This window comes from Oncorhynchus kisutch, linkage group LG8, assembly GCF_002021735.2.
Source record: "Oncorhynchus kisutch isolate 150728-3 linkage group LG8, Okis_V2, whole genome shotgun sequence".
Classification (NCBI taxonomy): domain Eukaryota; kingdom Metazoa; phylum Chordata; class Actinopteri; order Salmoniformes; family Salmonidae; genus Oncorhynchus; species Oncorhynchus kisutch.
The window spans coordinates 17,504,386-17,514,006 of NC_034181.2; positions in this window are offsets into that span (position 1 = coordinate 17,504,386).

The window sequence follows — 9,621 nt, forward strand, 5'->3', positions numbered from 1 at the left end:
TTATTATCTTCAATACCATTCATTCTTTACAACTCATAATTTTCATACATACTCAAATAATGGTATTTTAATTTAACTAATTTAACTAAACATAAACCCCAAACAAAACCTCAGGGGAGCATCTTCCCTCCCGTCACCCTACAAAATACCTTTCCCTATCTCCCCATCCCTAATCTATCCCCTTACAAATCTAAATGACACCCAGCCCTAAACCCCCCTTCCACCTCTCCCGAGCAGCATGCTGCCCCCACTTCCTCTCCTCCCTCTTCATCCTCCCCCTCAAATCTCCTTCCACCCTCCTCACTATCCCTTCCACCCCCCAATCTCTCCCTGTCTTCACCATGTTCTGCCTGGCTTCCCACAGCCCCCGTTTAAAGAGACTCATGAGAAGCCAGAGCAGAAACCTGTCCCTATCCGTCCCTCTCGCTCTCCCTACACCTCTCTCTAACCTGGCCCACGTCAATACAAAATCCCCCCTTACCAAACCTAACAACACCCGTGCCCTAGACCATACTACTCCGGCAAAGGCACAGTCCCAAAAGACATGGCGCACAGTCTCCTCCCTGCCACAAGAGGATCTTGGACAGGTGGGGGATTGCACCAAACTATACCGGTACATGATGGAACGTACCGGCAAGCACCTATGGAGGCTCAACCAATTCAGGTCCTTGAGCCTGTTGTCCAGACCCCGCGTCTGCACTCCCTCCCAGACCACTTCCGAGATGCCCACTACAGGCACCGGACTCCCTGCCTTTCTGGCCTCCTCGTACAGGTGCCTGTGATCTAAACCTACTCGGGCAACTTCAACCTCAGGGTGCGCACGCAGCCACTTGGCCGCATGACCAAAGTGCCACGGCAGCTGTTCTGCCCGAGGACCCGTGTTAGACCACACCATTATGCTTCTCGCCTGATATGAGAAGAACACCCGCAGGAGGTAACCGGATGGGTGTATCACTGGATGAGCAAGCTCCGTTAACAAGAAAGAAACAAAAATTGTGTCCAGCTTGAGGGGGAAATGTGGTACCCCCCTACCTCCCTCCCCGATGGGACAGATCATGCGCGCCCTGGCGACCCACTCGCACCTGCCACTCCACATGAACTGAAACACAAGCCTCACTAGAGGCCTCCTCAGACAAGCCGGCAATGGGTAGATGTACGCCAAATACAAAAGAGACGGCAACACATCCACCTTTAGGACCAGGACTTTGCCCATAAAAGACAAATACCTAGCCTTCCACATTGCTAGCTTCCTCTGTACCACTGCGATACGCATGTTCCAGTTCAGCGTCGCTGAGCCGGAGGTCTCAAAATGGACCCCGAGAATCCTCAGGGCCCCCTCACAGAGAGATAACCCCCCGGGCACATCCGTTCTACCGCGCCATCTACCGAAAAACTTGACGGAAGACTTTGCATGGTTCAGAACCGCTCCCGACGCTCGGGTGAAATCCCCAAAGATGGCAAGGGACCTTGTCAGGCACGAGTCCTTGCACAGCAGCAAGGAAGTGTCGTCGGCGTACTGCGTCATCTTAACACGCAGCCCACCACTTCCAGGGATCAACAAGCCTTCCACCCCTGTGTCTGCCCTAATGGCAGCCCCCAGAGGCTCCATGTACAGAACGAAGAGGAGAGCCGAGAGTGGGCACCCCTGCCTGACCCCAGACGAGAGGTCAAAAACGTCACCCAAGTGACTATTTACACTAACTCGGCACCCCGCTCCGACATATAATGTACGAATCCATCCTATGAACTTCTCCCCAAATCCTAATCGACCTAACACTCTGAATAAAAAGGATCTATTCACGCGATCAAAGGCTTTCGCCTGATCTAGCGCTGCTACCATTAAAGGCAGTCCTCTATCTTCAACCCAAGCGATGGAATCCCTGATTAACTGTAGGTTCCATCTAATAGAGCGGCCCTCTACCCCGCACGTCTGATCCTCATGAACGACGTAGGGAAGGGCTGTGCGCAACCGGTCTGCTAAAACCTTTGCAAGTAGCTTGTAATCTACGCACAGCATGGTCAATGGCCGCCAGTTGCCAAGGTCTGTTACTTCCCCCTTCTTATATAAAAGTGACAGCACACCAACAGCCATTGATCCCCCCGGGACCCCCGTCTCAAGGATGGCCTTCAAGACTTCGAGGACCACTGGTCCAAGTATACCCCAAAACTTGAGATAAAACTCAGCCGGCAGCCCATCCATCCCAGGCACCTTCCCTTTTCCCATCCTCCTAAGAGCGCTCTCAACCTCTTCTAGTGAAATCTGGGCCTCCATCACTTCTCTAATGTCCTCCGGCAACCGCCTGGACAAGTGTTCTAAAAACACATTTCCCTGCTCTACATCTATTTCCCTTTCCTTAAATAAACCTTGGAAATGATCAGTTGTCACCCTGACCATATCCTCTGGTTCTCTAACTATACTACCATTTTCTTCCCTAATGCCATGCATTACCTTCCTACTCTGTCTGGCCCTAACCGACTTAAAGAACATAGCGGAACAAGTCTCATTGTGTTCTAGAAAGCCACTATGCGCACGCTCCAGGAAAGCTCGAGCCTTCCGCTCCTGCAACTCCCTGAGCTGCGCCTTTAGGGTAGCGGATCTCTCCCAGTCAAACGACCCGCCGAGGTTGCCTGCCTCATACTCGAGTTCAATTAACCTTTGGATACGATCCACCTCCCTCCTCTCCTCCCTTTTTTTCCTCTTGCAATACCCTATTATAAAAGCCCTAATCCTCACCTTAACTAATTCCCACCACTCTAACACCCCCTCGCACATGGACCGGAGGCCTTCAAGCCTCCAAAAGAAATCATAAAACCTGTCAACAAAAGCCTGCTCCTCCAGCACATCCCGATCTAACTTCCAGTACCCCCTACCAAAGAGGCAGACTGGAGACCCCACCTGCAGGAGCACCCCGTCGTGATCCGAAAAGAAAACAGGCAACAGCCGCCCAGACAACTTACCCAAAGACCTGGGTACAAAAATATAGTCGAGCCTCCGCTCAACCCCCCTGGAGTTGCGCCATGTAGGACCAGCCATTTTCGGAGTAGTGTGCAGACCACCATCAACCAGACCATGGCAAGCCATTAGCCTGGTAATGGCGCCTGCACTGCTATCCCCCCCTATTCCTAAATCTGTATTAAAATCCCCCCCTATCACTAATTTCCTATTTGTGACACACAGGGGCGTCAGACAGTCCACCATCTCCCTCCTGTCTGCCACCACCTGTGGCCCATACACCACCACTAATCTAAATTTACAATCCCTTATCGTGACATCCACCCCTATAACCCTCCCCTGCATTACCACAAAAGAATCCTCCACTTTTACCTCCCTGTGCCCACACAAAATCCCTACCCCCGATGAGTGCACCCCCCCAATACCCCAAACCGACTCCCCCTTGTCCCACTCCCTCTTAAACCTACTAACATCCCCTCCATCCCTCAGGTGAACCTCCTGTAAAAAACAAAAATCAAACCCATCACCCTCCAAATAACTAAAAACCACCCTCCTCTTAACAAAATCCCTTAAACCCCTTACATTTAAAGTAACAAAAGTAAAATTAGACCCCATGAAAGAATCAAATAAAATCATGTAATACACTCAAATTCTAAACCCAGACAGAAAAAAACAAAAACAGGAGACTCACCCGATGCTCCCCTGCTCCATATCTACCGGTGAAAACACCATCCGTACTCCCGACATCCCCCCCACTTCCTCCATCTCACCAACCCAGGATGCAGGAATAGTGTTTGGCTCCGGGGTGCCCTGCACCCTGGGTCTACCCCCACAATCCTCCCCCTCCCCAGTGCTGCAGCTGGATTGGAAAAAAATCGGGGAGGCTGAGTCCCCAAACAAAAAACTCCCCACCTCCTCCTGTACCCAGTCCTGAGTCTTGTTAGGTGTGTCCCCACCCAACAGAAGTTGAGGGCCTGGGGAAACCAGCAGCAACCCAGAGGTTTCTCCCACCCCCATCACTCTCTTGGCCATCCCCTCCCTCTCACTGTCGGCCAATCGCACCCTCCTCTTCATTCTCTTCTTTGGTGATGGCGGTAGTGGAGAGATACCACCCTCCCCCCCCACCAGCTCCTCCACCATACCCCTCATCTCTTCCACCAGGGCACTTTCCCCCCAGTCCACTTGCTCTTCCACCGTCTCCTTCTCCAACACTCCTCCCTCGCTTTCTTCTCTCTCATGCTCCTCCACTCGGTTGCCTTCTTCCGCCGCTTTTCCTGGTTCTCCTACTCCCGTGCCTTCCGTTTCCTTCTCTCTTCCATCCGCCGCTTCTTGCTCCTCCTCCTTCCTTGCGGCCTTCCCCTCTGGACCTGTACTCTGGTCATGAGGCTTGCTTCCTTCCCCCCCTCTTCTTCCCCCATCCCCCGCTCCTGCTCCCCCCCCAGCCGCAGACGCATATGACCTCTGACGAGCCGGGCACCCCCGCCACAGGTGTGCTGACGAGCCACACCCGTGGCACGCCTTAGGCTTGTCACAATCCTTCGCCTCGTGTTCCTCAGATCCACAAAATCTGCATTTTCTTGTGCTGCACGAGGCGAATATGTGGCCGTAGGCCATACAGCGCCTGCAAAATGGGGGCTGACGTGTATAAAACAACGTCCCCCTGTCAGCCCCTAGGGAGAACATAGCAGGAGGATGGAGGTAGCCACCATGTCCCTTTGGGTCCTCTCTGAGGAGGGCCTGGAAGCCTCTCCTCCCATTCCAAAACCCAAGGGAGTCTTTGAGGTGCCTTGCTGAGGAGACGTTATCCATGTATCTCCCCAGAAAGGCCCTCACCTCTTCATCCTTAACGTATGGGTTGTAAATGTTGACAGTTACAACCCTAAAGTTATTCTTCGCCAGGCTTGTTATTTCATAGTGGCTCATCGGCCTCTCGCCTCCCACTGCTCTTGCCCTTCTCAGGATATCATCGTGTTTCTCCTCTGTATATAGTGCCACATCGTATGCTCCCTCCAACGAGTTGCCTTGGAAACAAAACACGTCCTTCACCGTCAGCTTTAGAATCCCCATCAATATTATCCTTCCAAAAGTTTCCCGTCCTAAAGGCTCCAACTCCTTTTCCTTCCAAGCAAAACGAATCGTGTTGGCCAGCCCAATCCCAGGGACCGACCGTGTTGATGTATTTAGCACCATCTCCGCAAGGAGAATGGCGCTCGTTCTCTTCTCTTCCAAAACAATGAAAAAAGAAAAACCAAAGTGACTGAGGCTATTTTTTATTTATTTTTTATAAAAAATAATTTATTATCTTCAATACCATTCATTACAACTCATAATTTTCATACATACTCAAATAATGGTATTTTAATTTAACTAATTTAACTAAACATAAACCCCAAACAAAACCTCAGGGGAGCATCTTCCCTCCCGTCACCCTACAAAATACCTTTCCCTATCTCCCCATCCCTAATCTATCCCCTTACAAATCTAAATGACACCCAGCCCTAAACCCCCCTTCCACCTCTCCCGAGCAGCATGCTGCCCCCACTTCCTCTCCTCCCTCTTCATCCTCCCCCTCAAATCTCCTTCCACCCTCCTCACTATCCCTTCCACCCCCCAATCTCTCCCTGTCTTCACCATGTTCTGCCTGGCTTCCCACAGCCCCCGTTTAAAGAGACTCATGAGAAGCCAGAGCAGAAACCTGTCCCTATCCGTCCCTCTCGCTCTCCCTACACCTCTCTCTAACCTGGCCCACGTCAATACAAAATCCCCCCTTACCAAACCTAACAACACCCGTGCCCTAGACCATACTACTCCGGCAAAGGCACAGTCCCAAAAGACATGGCGCACAGTCTCCTCCCTGCCACAAGAGGATCTTGGACAGGTGGGGGATTGCACCAAACTATACCGGTACATGATGGAACGTACCGGCAAGCACCTATGGAGGCTCAACCAATTCAGGTCCTTGAGCCTGTTGTCCAGACCCCGCGTCTGCACTCCCTCCCAGACCACTTCCGAGATGCCCACTACAGGCACCGGACTCCCTGCCTTTCTGGCCTCCTCGTACAGGTGCCTGTGATCTAAACCTACTCGGGCAACTTCAACCTCAGGGTGCGCACGCAGCCACTTGGCCGCATGACCAAAGTGCCACGGCAGCTGTTCTGCCCGAGGACCCGTGTTAGACCACACCATTATGCTTCTCGCCTGATATGAGAAGAACACCCGCAGGAGGTAACCGGATGGGTGTATCACTGGATGAGCAAGCTCCGTTAACAAGAAAGAAACAAAAATTGTGTCCAGCTTGAGGGGGAAATGTGGTACCCCCCTACCTCCCTCCCCGATGGGACAGATCATGCGCGCCCTGGCGACCCACTCGCACCTGCCACTCCACATGAACTGAAACACAAGCCTCACTAGAGGCCTCCTCAGACAAGCCGGCAATGGGTAGATGTACGCCAAATACAAAAGAGACGGCAACACATCCACCTTTAGGACCAGGACTTTGCCCATAAAAGACAAATACCTAGCCTTCCACATTGCTAGCTTCCTCTGTACCACTGCGATACGCATGTTCCAGTTCAGCGTCGCTGAGCCAGAGGTCTCAAAATGGACCCCGAGAATCCTCAGGGCCCCCTCACAGAGAGATAACCCCCCGGGCACATCCGTTCTACCGCGCCATCTACCGAAAAACTTGACGGAAGACTTTGCATGGTTCAGAACCGCTCCCGACGCTCGGGTGAAATCCCCAAAGATGGCAAGGGACCTTGTCAGGCACGAGTCCTTGCACAGCAGCAAGGAAGTGTCGTCGGCGTACTGCGTCATCTTAACACGCAGCCCACCACTTCCAGGGATCAACAAGCCTTCCACCCCTGTGTCTGCCCTAATGGCAGCCCCCAGAGGCTCCATGTACAGAACGAAGAGGAGAGCCGAGAGTGGGCACCCCTGCCTGACCCCAGACGAGAGGTCAAAAACGTCACCCAAGTGACTATTTACACTAACTCGGCACCCCGCTCCGACATATAATGTACGAATCCATCCTATGAACTTCTCCCCAAATCCTAATCGACCTAACACTCTGAATAAAAAGGATCTATTCACGCGATCAAAGGCTTTCGCCTGATCTAGCGCTGCTACCATTAAAGGCAGTCCTCTATCTTCAACCCAAGCGATAGAGTCCCTGATTAACTGTAGGTTCCATCTAATAGAGCGGCCCTCTACCCCGCACGTCTGATCCTCATGAACGACGTAGGGAAGGGCTGTGCGCAACCGGTCTGCTAAAACCTTTGCAAGTAGCTTGTAATCTACGCACAGCATGGTCAATGGCCGCCAGTTGCCAAGGTCTGTTACTTCCCCCTTCTTATATAAAAGTGACAGCACACCAACAGCCATTGATCCCCCCGGGACCCCCGTCTCAAGGATGGCCTTCAAGACTTCGAGGACCACTGGTCCAAGTATACCCCAAAACTTGAGATAAAACTCAGCCGGCAGCCCATCCATCCCAGGCACCTTCCCTTTTCCCATCCTCCTAAGAGCGCTCTCAACCTCTTCTAGTGAAATCTGGGCCTCCATCACTTCTCTAATGTCCTCCGGCAACCGCCTGGACAAGTGTTCTAAAAACACATTTCCCTGCTCTACATCTATTTCCCTTTCCTTAAATAAACCTTGGAAATGATCAGTTGTCACCCTGACCATATCCTCTGGTTCTCTAACTATACTACCATTTTCTTCCCTAATGCCATGCATTACCTTCCTACTCTGTCTGGCCCTAACCGACTTAAAGAACATAGCGGAACAAGTCTCATTGTGTTCTAGAAAGCCACTATGCGCACGCTCCAGGAAAGCTCGAGCCTTCCGCTCCTGCAACTCCCTGAGCTGCGCCTTTAGGGTAGCGGATCTCTCCCAGTCAAACGACCCGCCGAGGTTGCCTGCCTCATACTCGAGTTCAATTAACCTTTGGATACGATCCACCTCCCTCCTCTCCTCCCTTTTTTTCCTCTTGCAATACCCTATTATAAAAGCCCTAATCCTCACCTTAACTAATTCCCACCACTCTAACACCCCCTCGCACATGGACCGGAGGCCTTCAAGCCTCCAAAAGAAATCATAAAACCTGTCAACAAAAGCCTGCTCCTCCAGCACATCCCGATCTAACTTCCAGTACCCCCTACCAAAGAGGCAGACTGGAGACCCCACCTGCAGGAGCACCCCGTCGTGATCCGAAAAGAAAACAGGCAACAGCCGCCCAGACAACTTACCCAAAGACCTGGGTACAAAAATATAGTCGAGCCTCCGCTCAACCCCCCTGGAGTTGCGCCATGTAGGACCGGCCATTTTCGGAGTAGTGTGCAGACCACCATCAACCAGACCATGGCAAGCCATTAGCCTGGTAATGGCGCCTGCACTGCTATCCCCCCCTATTCCTAAATCTGTATTAAAATCCCCCCCTATCACTAATTTCCTATTTGTGACACACAGGGGCGTCAGACAGTCCACCATCTCCCTCCTGTCTGCCACCACCTGTGGCCCATACACCACCACTAATCTAAATTTACAATCCCTTATCGTGACATCCACCCCTATAACCCTCCCCTGCATTACCACAAAAGAATCCTCCACTTTTACCTCCCTGTGCCCACACAAAATCCCTACCCCCGATGAGTGCACCCCCCCAATACCCCAAACCGACTCCCCCTTGTCCCACTCCCTCTTAAACCTACTAACATCCCCTCCATCCCTCAGGTGAACCTCCTGTAAAAAACAAAAATCAAACCCATCACCCTCCAAATAACTAAAAACCACCCTCCTCTTAACAAAATCCCTTAAACCCCTTACATTTAAAGTAACAAAAGTAAAATTAGACCCCATGAAAGAATCAAATAAAATCATGTAATACACTCAAATTCTAAACCCAGACAGAAAAAAACAAAAACAGGAGACTCACCCGATGCTCCCCTGCTCCATATCTACCGGTGAAAACACCATCCGTACTCCCGACATCCCCCCCACTTCCTCCATCTCACCAACCCAGGATGCAGGAATAGTGTTTGGCTCCGGGGTGCCCTGCACCCTGGGTCTACCCCCACAATCCTCCCCCTCCCCAGTGCTGCAGCTGGATTGGAAAAAAATCGGGGAGGCTGAGTCCCCAAACAAAAAACTCCCCACCTCCTCCTGTACCCAGTCCTGAGTCTTGTTAGGTGTGTCCCCACCCAACAGAAGTTGAGGGCCTGGGGAAACCAGCAGCAACCCAGAGGTTTCTCCCACCCCCATCACTCTCTTGGCCATCCCCTCCCTCTCACTGTCGGCCAATCGCACCCTCCTCTTCATTCTCTTCTTTGGTGATGGCGGTAGTGGAGAGATACCACCCTCCCCCCCCACCAGCTCCTCCACCATACCCCTCATCTCTTCCACCAGGGCACTTTCCCCCCAGTCCACTTGCTCTTCCACCGTCTCCTTCTCCAACACTCCTCCCTCGCTTTCTTCTCTCTCATGCTCCTCCACTCGGTTGCCTTCTTCCGCCGCTTTTCCTGGTTCTCCTACTCCCGTGCCTTCCGTTTCCTTCTCTCTTCCATCCGCCGCTTCTTGCTCCTCCTCCTTCCTTGCGGCCTTCCCCTCTGGACCTGTACTCTGGTCATGAGGCTTGCTTCCTTCCCCCCCTCTTCTTCCCCCATCCCCCG